Source organism: Mustela erminea, chromosome 7, assembly GCF_009829155.1.
Source record: "Mustela erminea isolate mMusErm1 chromosome 7, mMusErm1.Pri, whole genome shotgun sequence".
Lineage (NCBI taxonomy): Eukaryota > Metazoa > Chordata > Mammalia > Carnivora > Mustelidae > Mustela > Mustela erminea.
Window position 1 is genome coordinate 27126305 of NC_045620.1, and position 14960 is coordinate 27141264.

At 46.1% G+C, this 14960-nt stretch overlaps 1 long non-coding RNA gene across 1 annotated transcript; it reads right to left on the reverse strand.

Annotated features, from left to right (window-relative positions):
* Positions 1-1005: 1005 nt before the first annotated feature.
* On the reverse strand, positions 1006-1677 carry LOC116594685. The gene is made up of 3 exons (XR_004287368.1): positions 1546-1677; positions 1175-1311; positions 1006-1038 (listed from the first exon to the last, which is right to left on the reverse strand). It is a non-coding gene; the product is annotated as an uncharacterized LOC116594685 (long non-coding RNA).
* Positions 1678-14960: the final 13283 nt, after the last annotated feature.

Genomic DNA, 14960 nt, shown 5'->3' on the forward strand with positions numbered 1-14960 from the left:
CAGTAAAGCTCTTAGCATTTTACATGGTTAAGCATTTTAGCATTTTACATGGTTAAGAAGAAGTACCACAAAAGTCCACGATGGGTGCTGATCTTTCCTGGGTCTCCAAGGAATGAAGCCACTCCCTTGGAGCCAAAGGCTGGCCTCGAACCCGGGTGTGGGTGCAGCTTTAAAGGAAGCTGCTCAGCTCTTAGGGACATGTGGGGTCATAACCTGGGATGGGGCTATCCCTGCATCATCTGTTGCTCTTCTTCTCTTCTGGGTATAGAGCTGGATTTAGGGGAGCCTTTGGGGTGAGAGGAGAGGGGGCAAGGAACCCGAGAGGCATGGGGGGAAAAGGAGGCTGGGGTCCCCCTGAGTTTCTCCCAGTCTTGGGTGTCCTTCCAACTACTACCCCTCTCTAGAAGGGGTGGGGACCCACCTGGTGTGCTCTGTCTACTTTCCTCTCTCCCCTGCTCCGAGCCTCCGTTTCCTCATCTGTGAGATGGGTGCAACAAGTCCCAACTCTGACAGTGATGAGGAGGTTTGGGAAAGCAGTGGTTTGTCACTCATGGGGGGCTTGGACAGGACCCCACCTTCGAGAAGAGGGAAACCCGCTGCCAGGCACAGTGCCAAGCACTTTCATGCATTAGCTGTAAGCCGATGGGCTCATGTCCCTCCTCCTGCCATGGCTTCCCTTTGCTCTCTAGATAAAGGACAAACTCTTGTTCCAGGTGCACAGGCCTCCTGTCTCTTCTTAATGCCAACTTCTTCCGGCATCTGGACCTTTGCACGGCTCCCTGCACACCTTCCCCTTGGCCTAGTAAATGTCCACTCCCTGTTCAGCCCCATATAACTGCCTCTTCCTAGAGGAAGGCCACCCTGACCTGTAGACCAGCTGGAGTCCAGTGTTGCACAATCTCTCTCTCTCTTGTTTTTAGATTTTATTTATTTATTTGGGGGGGATGCAGAGAGAGAGGGAGAGAGAATCTGAAGCAGACTCCTTGCTGAGCAGGGAGCCCGGTGTGGGGCTTGATCCCACGACCCTGAGATCATGACCTGAACCAAAACCAAGAGTCAGATGCTCAACCAACTGAGCCACCCAGGTACCCCCAGTGTTCCACAGTCTTAATGGTGCTGCCTTCTCTCCCATAACCCCCGTCACTGTTGGAATGTTATGTCCTGGTACACTCACCTGGTTATGGACTCTCTCCATGTTAAGACTGTAGGTTCCATGAACGCAGGAATGTGGTCTCCTTTCCAGCTGTATCCCCAGCATCCAGCACAGTGCCCCGTAAATGCCTGCTGGCTGAATGGAGGGGTGGAATCCTCCTGACCACCAGAGGAGGGAGGTGGTGTTATTCCCCTTTTATAGATAAAGACTCAAAAGCACAGAGAGGTTAAGTAACATGCCCTGAGGTCACACAGCAAGAAAACAGCCAGAATCAGATGGTGTCCATCTGGGGATGTCTCCCTGCCAGCAGAGCCCAGAAGGTGGGCAGATGGGGTGGTGCAGAAAGGAGCTGGGACCATCTAGACAGGGAAGGGGTGTTGGGGGAGCCCCACCCATCCGTGTTTTCTCCTCAATGATGGTGGTTTGTGGCTGTTTTCCTCAAGAGCGACTCAGGTGACCTTCAGGTTGGGGCCTGCAGCAGTCCCAGGGGCCAGCTGGGTGGAGGGCCCGGTCTGGCCGGGTTGCTTTTCTCGCCCCTTTGCCCGCCCTCTGGCTTCACGCACAGATTACAACTTCCCCTCCTCGGCTGTCTTACGCAGGCCACCTCCGGAGGGCCATTGTCTCATTGTTTGCCGAGGGAAGCTCCAGGAGGAAATTAACCTGCTGCTCACCCCAAGCAGGGAGTTGCACCCCCAGTCCCCACTGGGAATGCCTGGGGGCCTGGCAGGAGGGGGGCAGAGATGCTAGTAGACAATACAACAGGCAACCTTGAAAGGGGTGAGCTCCCAGGCAGAAAAAAATGCAAGCAGAGGCTACATTTACAGGCGAAGTTTATTAGGGCCCTATCATGGGTCAGGGACCTGGAGATGCAGATATGAATCAGAGATCTTAAGGATCCTGTCACTGATGTGGAGCCCTTCAAGCCAAATGCCTCTGGGCAGGTGACAGAAATCTGAAGGCATGTGGGCAATGGGGGTGGTGGGGCATTCGGCAAAATGAAGACGGCATGAGTCTCCTATAGGCCTTTAGATTCCACCTTCATTTTAAAAAAGTGCTGATGAAATGAATCCCCCAGACTCATGCAGCTCGTAGACTCCCAATCCAGATCTTTAGAAGGGAGTTTTTGTTCGGAGTACAGTTGGATCATTCGTTATCAGTGTCCCATACCTCATCCCTTCAGCCTACCACTGACTTTAGCCATAGCAGCAGTGCCCCCCACTTCGCCCTGCTGCCCCTAGCACAATGACAGCATCCCATTTCAAGGGCCCGTCATTAGGTTTCTCTGAAGACTTGGCACTTCTCTCAACCAGGACCTGGGAAGAGTCTGATGTTCCCAGTGGCAACCATGGGTCCCGGGGGGGACGGGCCTTGGTGGGTAAATATCTCAGCCTCCTATCCATTGGAGGTAGTTCTCCTTGGTGGTTCAGAAGATCAGGCACTAGTTGCCCATACTGGAAACTAGCATAATAGCTTACCTTCTGTTGGCTTTCCTCCCTTCTCTGTCTCACTCTCTCAGATCCCTCTGGGCTTCCTGGACTAGTGGCACTACAATCCTTGCCTCAGGCTCTGCTTTCAGGGCCATCCAAACTAAGACAATCTAATGTTCTTTCTGAACACAGTTTATGATCCTAGTTTTTTGTGATTCTAAAATTGAATGGCTTTAACTCTGTGATGTAAGTTCTCATTAGTTAAGTCATCTGTGATTCCTGAAAAATGTCATACTAGTATGGCCAAAACACACCTATCAGCCATGTTATACTGGTAATGTAACACCCCATTTTCTAACCATTAATTAATTAATTAATTAATTAAGTAAGTAAGTAAGTAATCTCTACACCCAGCATGAGGTTTGAACTCATGACCCTGAGATCAAGAATCAGATGCTCTACTAACTAAGCCAGCCAGCCACCCCAACACCCCGTTTTATAACTGAATTTTGCTTCACCTGAGTACCTATTTTCCCTGATGCTAGAAAATGTAGATGTCAGTCACATCTAGACAAAAACCAGTCATTTCACATTTGAACACAATTGAGTCAAGCTTCCTCCCCACTTCCTCCTTTTTTTCCTGAGTTGATTTAAGTCCGGGATGGGTGGGGGCATCTTGACATAGGTTGGGAGTTGAGGTGTGTGTGGGGGGGTATTTCTCAAGATGTAGCAGCCCATCTGGCCCGCCAGCATGCCTCCCCCTTTGGTGTCCACTGGGAACACTCCACCTGCATTGACAATTTAACATCTATGATCAAAGAAGCATGGTTCTTCCTAGGCCACTAACTGTAAGTAGAGTTACATCACCTGGGGGAAAACATGTGAAAATTTTCTGCACCTCATGCAACCCTGGTACACAGTCTCATCACTTAATCAAATGTATTTGCTGAGCATTTGTGTTGGGCATTGTGCCAAGCACTGGGGATACAAAGATGAAAGGGCGTATATGGTTCCTTCCTTCATATCATTCAGAAGCCAGGTAAAGTGTATAGATTTATAGGTTACATATTGTGAAGTCTGTTATAAAGGAGACTAAAAGGGTGGGCTGAAAATGTCTCTTTGCAGAGTTGTCTCTTAAACTAAGACTAAGAATATAGGATCAGGAGGAGCTACCAAAAGACTGAGCAGGAAAGGAAGAGGTCTGAGTTGTCTCCATGGCTGAAAGACATTTTGTAATAATGACAACATCTCCTGCATTTCTCTGTACTAAGGTTTTGTTGGTGACCTCCGTCACCTTAGAGAAGGGATTAGGAGGCAGAAATGGAAGAAATATTTTCTGAGTCTCAAAGGCCAAAGCTTTTGATTTGCAAGAGTCATGGACATTTAGTCAAAACCCTGAGTAATTCGAGGGTATATAATTTATGTCATAACTAAAAAGGTGAGGAGAATTAGATGAGTCAAAATTGGTTTTCCTATTTAGAAAATGAGATAAAGACTATCTGGGAGGGGGGAGGAAGTATGGCAGATATAGTCAGTTGTCCCGCAGTGATCTGACTTTTTCTCCTGGAGCTCCAGATGGCCACACAGCTCAAGACTATATTTCCCATTCTCCCTTGCAGGTAGGTGTGGCCACATGACTGCGCTCTGACAGGGTCTGTAAGCCTAGTGCTGTGTGCAACTTCTGTGTCATGTATTTAAAGAATAAAGGGACTTTCTCTTGGCCTTCCTCTTCTTTTGTTCCTGCCAACTAGAATCTGATACCGTGGTAGCAACTGCAGCACCCATCTTAGGTCACAGGATGGAAGCCACATATGAAGAAGGTCAGAGCAACAAAGTGGAAGGAGCCAGGGTCTCTGAGCCATAGGACTCCATGTCAGCCTGGACGGCTGATGGAGAAATCAACTTCAGTCGTAGGACACAGTTAGTTTGGACTGTGTTACATTAGCTGAATTAGCATCCCCAGTAAATACGGAGGATTAGATAGGGGAAGCCATGGTGAGGGGAGATACTGGTGTGTGACCCTCTGAAAGAACTCAGAGACGTGGGGTAATCATGAGGGATTGGAGGGCAAGACCCAGGGCCTCAATCCTGAGTCAACATCAGGAAGTCACACACCCAGAAGTCTGAGTGGGTGTGTAGGCCCCCTGGACCAGGACCCTTTCTGCACAAATGAAAAAGTGAAAAAAGATACCCAGGATTGATTAAGTTTCTACCACCCAGTGGAATGGAGGGTATGGACTGAGAGTGATACCTGCTTCACATTTTTTTCACTTTATTTATTTATTTGCCTCATATTATTACTATTACTACTACTACTACTACTACTACTTGCTGTCACATCACTTCTCTGAGCCCCGGTGATCTCACTGGGCACATAAAGGAGTTGAACTTCAGAAGGTCCAACATCATTGCTCTTTCTGCAATGATGTTCTGTGGTTCTTCTCTGTGTCTGATACTGAAGGAGTTTCAGGATATGTGTGATGAAGAGTCTCTGGTCCAATCCGTGAAGAAAGAAGACACAAACACATGGGCATACACACACACACACACACACACATTCAGACATGGATAGTCACACACGACAGTAGCCAAGAGGAAATACAGCATTAAGGTTTAAGACACAGGCTTTGGTATCGAACTAAGCAGAGTTACACCATTATCTTCATCACTAACTAGCTGGTGACTTTCGGCAAGTCACTGCACTTCTCTGAGTCTTGGCTGTGTCGTATTTAAAATGAGATTAACAGTATCTACCTTTAGAGCTCTCATGGAAATAAAATGAGTTAATATACTTGGTGCTGCAAGACCAGTGCTGAGCACACGGTGGGTGTTCAGTAAATGGTCATGATGAAGATTGTGAATCATGGTAGGAACCAATTGAAAGGTAAAGGAAGGCAGAGGTGGGAGGTCTAGATCATACGAGAGAGATCCCTGAGGGCAAGGGTGTGGGGAGGCTGTTGGAGGAGGAAAGCCATGAACAGTGCAGGGATGTGTGAAATGGTTAGCAGAGGGGGATGTGGTACCACTGGCAATGTTGTCACAATGATTACTGGAGATGACATAAGTCAAGCACCCATGAAGATGCCTGGATCATGGAAGCTTATCAAATATCAGTTTCATTTCTGATGGAGTCATGAAATATCAAGGCTAGAAGGACTCACAAAATATCGGGGCTCAAAGAGTATCCGTGGTAACATACACTTGAACTGTTTGTATATCATCCATCAATCTATCCAATGATCATTTATCCATTTCTCATACATCCATTAAAATGCGAACAATTCATTCATCACCTACTCACCATCCCTCTAGCCAAATGTCCATTCATCCTTCACCCACCATCTATTTCTTATCCATCATCATGAATTATCCACTATCCATCTACCTATCCTCCATTCCATATCCATCAATCTATTTATCATCCATACATCTCTTCCACCAGCCAGCAAGCTATTGTTATTCCATCTGTCTGTCCACTTACCATATATCCATCACTCATCTGTCCACCATTCACTGGTCACTAATAGCCATCCACCATCTCTCATGCATTCATCAGTTCTTCGTCCATCCATTATCTATGCATCTATTCATCTATTTATTCCTCATCCATCCACCCATTACTCCATTCATCATTTATCTACCCACCATCTCTCATGCATCGAGTATCCATCAAACGTATGTTCCTCATCCATTCCTTCGTATCTACTTATCATTCACAAGCCAATCATGAACTCAACAACCTATTCTTCATCCATTCCCCTTTCATTCACCATCTATCCTTCATTCACTCTTTCACTAAATATCTACTATTTATTAGCCACATCTATCATCATCCATGCATCTGACAACTGTATAACCACGGGTAATTCATCTAATCACTTCATCACCTGCCTGTATCTACTCATCCAGTCATCCATCCATTTATGCTTCATTTTCTGTATCACCTGCCAGCTAATCTGCACTAGGGATAGAGACTACATAAGCCGAAATCTGTCCTCAAGGGGCTCTGTGTCTAGTAGTGATAGTGATAGTGGAATGATAGTGGAATGATTGTACCATGGGAAGGACACAGGAGATGAAGGGAGGACTCACAGTACGGGTGGCAGTTGAACTGGGTCTTGAAGGATGAGTAGAAGTTCGGTAAGTTTTTGTGGGGGAAAGAATTGAGTCCTTAACCTGGGTGGCTCAGTGGGTTAAAGCCTCTGCCTTCGGCTTGGATCATGATCTCAGGGTCCTGGGATCGAGTCCCGCATCGGTCTCTCTGCTCAGCAGGGAACCTGCTTCCTCCTCTCTCTCTCTGCCTGCCTCTCTGCCTACTTGTGATCTCTATATGTCAAATAAATACATAAAATCTTCAAAAAAAAAAAAGAATTGAGTCTTAAAGCAGTGAAGTAACTATATACAACCATAGTGATAGTTAGCAACGGGCAGAGACTTCTAACCAGGTTTAGCTTTCTAGACAAGTTATTTCCACTCCCCCAGTATGGGAGGGCAAGTACGTGAGGAAAGCCCACCTCAGAACAGTGAAAGAAGGTTGCATTCTCAGAATCTGCCTGTAGACTGGGTAGAGAAAAGGATTTCCTTAGACCTCGGCTCTCCATTCAGGGAGAGGTGACAACAGAAACCCCCAGAACTGGCATCACTTTGACAAAGGGAAGGAAAGAATGACCTTGGGAGGGCGAAAGGGAGATGGTGAGGGGGTGAGGTAAGGAACACTTAGGTGTTAGCTTCTCAGGTAAAGTTGGATCAGAAAAGAGACCCCAGTATTTCCTTGTTACCTTTACTCAGAAAATTATTATTACTATTACTATTATTATTATTATTCTAGCAGTCACGTTTCACTGAACACGGCTATATGTTAAACACTGTACTATAAGCTTTCCATTCATTAGCTCATTTTGTTTCCTCTCCCCAGAAACCGTAAGACGTAGTTATTAGTTTTATTCCCATTTTATGGATGAGGGAATTAAGTCCCAAGAGGTTAAGCTAGGATTTACATATAGTTCATGTGGCTACAAATTCCACATCTTTTCCACTTCTTTTCACCGCCTCTTTTTCATCATTCTTTCGGTATGGTATATGGCTATGCTTGTCCCTGGGCATGGGAGATGAGTGGTGAAGGAGGAGGAGCGGTAGAAAGAGGAGAATCAGACATGATGCAGACACAATTATACATTTACTAAAATGTATGCTCCATCGTATTCGAGATTCTCTTTGGATCCTCAGACCTTCAAAGAGTGCCTACCACATACTCAGCACTTAACAAGTATTTGTTCTTGCTTGAATTCTATTGCAAAGAAAATGGATGGACAATTAGAATATAGATTATATAGGTTCATCTGTTCTAACACAAGTCCAAAGGAGTACTAGCAAAAAGAAGATAGAATTTTATTTCTCTCAGGCCTGGGTATAAGTAATCCCGGACTAACTCAATGGAGATGGGGTCCCAGGCTGCTTCTATCTTGTAGCTCTGCCATCCCTGGGGTATTGCCCTGATCTCATGGTCTCAGATGGCTCCCCCATATCTACACACAGTCAGTGGGCTCAGGGAAAGGGCAAAGGGCAGCCATGACTTTGAAGATGCACACATCACTTCTGTTTGGATACTATTGGTTAGAATTTGGTCACATGGCTATAACAGCTGCAAGGGGAAGGCTGGGAAATGTAGTCTTTATTCTGTGTGGCCAAGTGTCCAGCCAAAAGTCAGAGGTTTTATTTCCATAGGAGAAGGGGAAAATGAACATGGGGGGCAACTGGTGGTCTCTGCCACAGATGAGAAGACGACGTGTGGGCACCAGTATCCTCCACTGCGTGAAGGGTCCATAGGGAAAGACATCATCTCTCCCACTAGGCCCTGAGGGGGGCTATTTTAATCACCCTGATGTTTCTGGCAGCTTCTAGCACACACTGAAGGAAGATGACCTCTCAGATCCTGGATAGAAATTTGATGATTTGATGGCATCAGAACAAGTGGGTTAGAGGGTTTTTGCCTGGTGATGATCAAGGTGGGGAGGACTAAAGGTCAGGCCAGGCGCCTGAGAGGCAGCCAGCAACCGCAGAGCAACACAGGAAGGTGACTTGCAAGGGGGCTGGATTGGGCGAAGGGGCAGAGAAGAGTCTGGAAAGGAGGAGGCAGTGTGGCTGGAGGGAGGGATGACTCAGTAATCACGGCTCTTCCTCAGTAGAATGCTCAGCAGTCTGCCTGGCATGTTGGCCTCTGTTACCACATTGGTGAGGACAGGTGGTGCCTGAAGCTGGGGGTCGGGTGGGGGATGGGGGGCAGCTTCAGTGCCCCTGTCTGCCCATTCAGTCAGAGAGAACCATTGCGGGTTTCCTTCTTCCTTTCCTTCCATCCTTTTTTCCACCCTCCCTCTCCCTTTCTTTCTTTCCTCCTTCATTTATTAAACTCGCCCCAGAAATTCAAATCTTTCTTCCAGAAAGGATTCCATTGTATACTGGGAGCTTCAAAGAGGTGTCCAGTCTGTTCTTAATCGGGCAGAACACAACCCATCCCATCTGTGTGTATACATAAACATAAACGCTAATATACCTGTGTATTTATACACGTACTCACATACGTACACAGGCATGACTAACCACTGGCACGTGTTGGGAGGTACCATGTTGGTCTCTGAGAGACACAGTGGTGAGCAAGTCAGACAAGGTCCTTGCCTTCATGGAGCTTCATGGAGCTCATGGAGACAGGGAATACAAAAATAATTATTAAATTAGTACTACAGGAGGTACAGGATGCTATGAAAGCACATTTACTAATAATCCCAGCGTTGATTATACAAATATTTAACAAGAGAGATTATATGTGTTAGAGGATCATTTTTACAAGAGAATAAAATTATGCCTCTCATTCAAATATAATATGAACATGTTTCAAAGTTCTGATTTAAATCATTAATTTATGAGGGAACCAATGTTAAGAACCAGTTCAAAGGAGAATCCAGAGAGAAGACACACACACATACATACACACACACGTAAATGAAGGAGGCTGAAATTAACTGGCTGAAGATGTAAAATTATTTTCTTCCAAGAGAACTGGGAGGGATGCAGGTCAATTGTGTCTCGAGCAGATAAAATCTGTTTGCACCTCTTTGGACAAGAAATACTTTTGTTACTATCAGTCTTGTTACAACTTACAGAGCTATATGACAGCTCAAAGATAGTGACAGGCAGGGACCACTGTAGAATCAGTTAACCCGAAATGAGGTGAAGACAATGCAAAATATTCCATAGGACATCCAGTAATCTTTAAAAAAAATTTTTTTTAACCATTTCAGACTCTCATAATTTTCCCTGATGTGAGTCAGACCTGTGGTAATACAGAGGTAAGCCATACACACCCAGAACCTCTCAGGGGTTATACTATTCCTTTCTGTTCTAATTGTGGGCTAGAGGGCTGGGGGGCTGGAGAACAGACAGCATCTGGAAGCCAAACTGGGTCTTTCCCATCTTTTCTAACAGTCAGATTATAGAAGCACTTTGTAGGCTGAGAACTACCAGGCCCCTCTGTCTAGTTCTAAATCCCCTAATAACCAAAGCCTGAGCCTTTCCTGTAAGTTACTGACTCTTTAACAAAACAACTTCATTTCTTACTTCTGCAAAACTCTGTCTGAAAAGATGTGATTACGCTTGCAGATATAATAATCAGGAGAGAAAATTGCTCTTTTGTCTACTTTGGACAGACTGACTCTAGGTAATTTGTTTTCCCTCAAAAAATCTGTTGTATTTTTTATTTGGTGATTTATGGTTCTAAAAGCTGGAACTTCTTGTAAAGCTCCTTTTCTTGAGATAACAATTGAGCACACACACACACACACGCACACACGTGACAACTGAGGTAATTACAGATTGTCGTAAGCAATGTGAAGTAGCTAAGTGGAGCGGTACAGCAGAGATGCATGTGGGAAGAGGGAACGAGTGCTTTGGATCAGGGGTCAGCAAACTTTTTCTTTTTTTTAAGATTTTATTTATTTATTTATTTTTTGACAGACAGAGATCACAAGTAGGCAGAGAAGCAGGCAGAGAGAGAGGGAGGAAGCAGGCTCCCTGCTGAGCAGAGAGCCTGATATGGGGCTCGATCCCAGGACCCTGGGATCATGACCTGAGCTGAAGGCAGAGGCTTAACCCACTGAACCGCCCAGGTGCCCCCAGCAAACTTTTTCTGCAAAGGACAAAATAGTAAATATTTTAGGCTTTGAAGGGTGTCCAGTCTTTGTGAGAGCTCTTGGTTCTGCCACTGTAGTGGGAAAGCAACCATAGACCATGTGTACGGAAATGTGCATGGTTGTGTTCCAATAAAACTTTATTTACAACAATAGGTGGTGGGCCAGATTTGGAATGTGGGCCATTGTTCGCCAATCCCTGCTTTAAATAAGGAGGTCATGTAAGGCTTTCCTGAGAAGATAATATTTAAGATGAAACCTGAAGTATAAGAAGCTGGCATTCTAAGCAGAGAGGACAGGATGCACAAAGGCCCTGAGGTAGAAAAGACTGGTGTATCTGAGGAACAGTAAAGGGGCCAGTGGCCGAAGTGCAGTGACAGAGGGAGAGCGTGGTAGAAGACGAGGTCAGTGATGTTGGCAGAGGCTGGGACAAGATGGAGGGGTGAAGCTAGCAAGGAGGTGATAGTGGTCATTTGGGCAAGAGAGGAAAGCAGAAAGCAAAGATGGCACTGGAAATGAGGAGGACGGGTTCTAGTATTTTTGTAGGGTGGCAGGGATTCATCTCAGCCTCAGAGACAACCTCTCCTCCCATTTCCTGTTGCCTAATGGCTGAGCTCTGCTCCTGGTGGCTGGACATTAATGAGGGGACCCCATAACCCCTCTGGCCTCATTCTCCCTGCTCCTGCCTTTGCCTGCCTTCCCCCCATCCCACCCAGGAGAACGTGCCAAGGTCCTGAAGTGGCGCCCCGACAATCTGTTGTCTCCCACCTTTGGACAAGTTGTGCTCACTGTCTGGTTTCTTGGCAGACTGCTTGTCTGTCAGGCCACCTGCTTCCCCTCTAAACCTTGATCTTTTTGAGGGCAGGACTAACCACTGATCTGTCGTCATGTGAGTGAACAGAGTCACACAGTCCTGATGAACATCTGCTGCCTGAACGAACAAATAAACCCATAGTGCCTAGCGTAGGGCTCTCGAGCCGTGGTTTGTGCTAATCCTCATGGAATTGATTCCTTTATAAAAGAGTGAATGGGGCGCCTGGGTGGCTCAGTCGGTTAAGTGTCCGACTCTCAGTTTCGGCTCAGGTCATGATCTCAGGGTCATGGGATTGAGCCCCACCTGGGGCTTCCCACTCAGCACGGAGTCTGCTTGGGTTGCTCTCTCTCCCTCTCCTTCTGCCCTCCACCTGCTTGCACTGTTGCTCACTCTCTTAATAAATAAGTAAATAAATAAATGAATGAGTGACCGACTGACAGAATGAATGAATTCATGATGCCTAGCATCAGGTTGTGCTTACAGACCAGGTGCTAATAAATATTTGTTTTCATTATTCAAAATTTGAGGAAGTACTATATTAGTAAGTTTCAAAAATATAAAAAGGGTGAAGAACGTCCTTCCCACTGTGTTTCCTATCTGTTTGGGTCCCACCGTGTTTATTCATTTCTCCTCTTTTCAGAGGCTCTTCATGCAAATGTATGGAAATGAAAATACATGCTGTATTCCCCTCCATGGGGTGGGACAGCCAGGTCCACTACTTCCTGAGAGTGGGTTAGGTGTGACAGGTCCCACCTGAATGGTAGCTCGTTGGAGTCACACCTCACAAAAGCCCCAAAAGCCCAGAGCAAGAACCTTCCTCCTTTTCCAGTTTTCCTGCAACTTGTTATTAAGGAGAAAGTCTCAGTGTTGCATGCTGGTGTGTTTTTAACACCTCTCTTAACACTTACTTCCCTTTTTAACAGAAACCAAGCCTCTACCTCCAAGCCTTCGGCAGGCAGCCGGATCTGGCAAGAATTTAATGACATTGTTTTGTTTTCATTGTACTTATTTTTATGGTTACCTTCTATTTATGGCACAAGAGACTGGTTTTCCATTTATGGAGGGATCTAAAGTTCCCTTTTGAAATGAATATATTTATGTACTTTAAAGAGGATCCATTTAAAGAAAAAAAAATATTATGTAACTGGCAGCACAGGTGGTACCCAGACACGGAAAAAATTATAAAGATGGACATGATGGGCTGGAAAGGAGAATATGCATCTCAGGTCAGATGCCTCTCCCAGCCCCTATTTAACCGGAGAGACCACTGAGGTTTGGCAGGATTGGGGTGGGGCAGGGAACCATCCAGACTTTCTCAAAGTCACACCAAAGACATGGACCAAGAACTGGACCTCCTGATTCACCCGTGGTGGGCACAGGGTGTGCCAGAATGGTAGGGCAGGGCCAAGTCACAGATAGAGGGCAAAAAAGCCTCTGTGTCCTGAAGAAGAGGAAGGAAGCACGGACGTGTTCATCCAGAGCCATCCATGCACTAGACCCCGCACTGGCGGCTGGACTTTGCCTCAAGGGAACTCACAGATTCAGAGGGAAGACACATCCTACAAAAATAACTCAAGTTCCTGGCGGCAGTGGGGCAAATGCTCCAACACAGGCGTTGCTTGTGACATCTGAGGCTCTTGCCTGCTGAATAGCCATTCCCCCATTTTCTTTTAGGAAACTGCCCCTCCTCCACTCTTGGTCCTTGCAACTCAGGCCAGGCAAAGCTGCATCCACTTCAGAGGTGAGCACGTGACCAGGCCTGGCCAGTCAGAATGCTTCATCCCTCTGGCTACAGGGATTGACACCAGGTGGGCCAAGTAACCCAAGGTCCAAGCCAGTGGGGGCCTTCCCCAGGACCTTTCGCTGGAACTGCTGGGGACAGGGCCCAATCCAAAGGCATTTCTACAAGGGTAAGTCGTGATCCGGAATCCCTGGGGAGGACCCTGGGATCACGACCCGAGCCGAAGACAAATGCTTAACCGACTGAGCCACCCAGGTGTCCTTGTCCCTATCACTCCTGAAGGGCTGGTGAGACACCAGTGGACAACACAGGCCAAGTCCCTGCCCTCCTTGTAGCTTCTATTCTAGCTGAATGAGGCAGACAGTAACCATGAGGCATACGTAAATAAATGTCATCGTGTCAGGTAGCAATAACTTGTGAAGAAAAACTAAGAGAAGTCAAGGGGATAAAGATTGGTAAAGAGTTCTTCAGAATGATGAAAAACTTTGTAATGTTTCTGGTGATGATGCGCAACGTTGTGACTGTACCACTGAATTATACATTTAAACCTGATGAAAATGGTGAATTTTTATGTTATATATATTTTACCACAATAAAAATAAAACAGACTGGTGGAGGTGTGCTATTGTAGCTAGGGTGGTCAAGGCAGGCCTCCTGGAGGAGGTGGCATTTGAGAAGAGATCCAAATGAAGGGAATTAGTAAGCCCTGAGGATATAGTGGGAAGAGCACTCTAGGCAGAGGGAAGAAGAAGCAAAGGCCATGAGCCTGGAGTGTTCTAAGGACTGAAAGGACACTGGTGTGCCTGGGGCCCAGAGAGCAAGCTGGGAGAGGGAGGGAAATGAGGCTGCTGGGGGTGGGTGGCAGGAGCTGGCACGCCAGAGAGAATTGGTTTATAAGGGCAGTGGGAAGACGGTGCAGGGTTGGGCGGGGGAGGAACCTGAATTTTCCCAAGGCTCTACAACTCAGAAACAGCCGAGCTGGCAGTCCACAATACCCAGTTCCAAGCCATGAGCACACAACATCCAGAAGAGATATCTAGGAGTCCCTGGACCCCACATGATGCTCGGTTGTCATGAGGGTTTTTGGAGGAGTGTAGGTTCATCATTGCTTTCATCACAGTCCCAGAGGGGTTCTTTATAATCCCTACATTGAAGGTGACCTTGTGCTTACAAAGGAGAAAGATAGGGAGTTTTTGAATATTGGACCGATGAGGTCCAAGCTATGCTTTTAGAAAAATTACTTTGGCTATTCATCACGACATTATTCATACAGGAAAATATTGGAAGCATCCTTAATGTTCACCACGAGTGGCCACATTAATTATATTACAGCACAACTGTCCATAGAAGGGAATACGATGCAGCTATAAAGACGAAAAAGGGATCTCTTTATGCACTAGTATGGAACGGGTCCAAGATACATTTTTAAGTAAATGAAGCGACATGCAGACCAGGCTGCATAATAAGCTTCTATTTGTGCTTTTTTAAAAGGGAGGAGGCAAGATTATAGATCTGGGTTTGCTTTTCTATGCACAGAATATCTTTGGCAACATTCACAAGAAAATAGCCAATGGAAACCTTACCTCATACGGGTTTTATGAAGATGAAATGAGTTAATATTACATAATTGCTCTGAAGAGTGCCT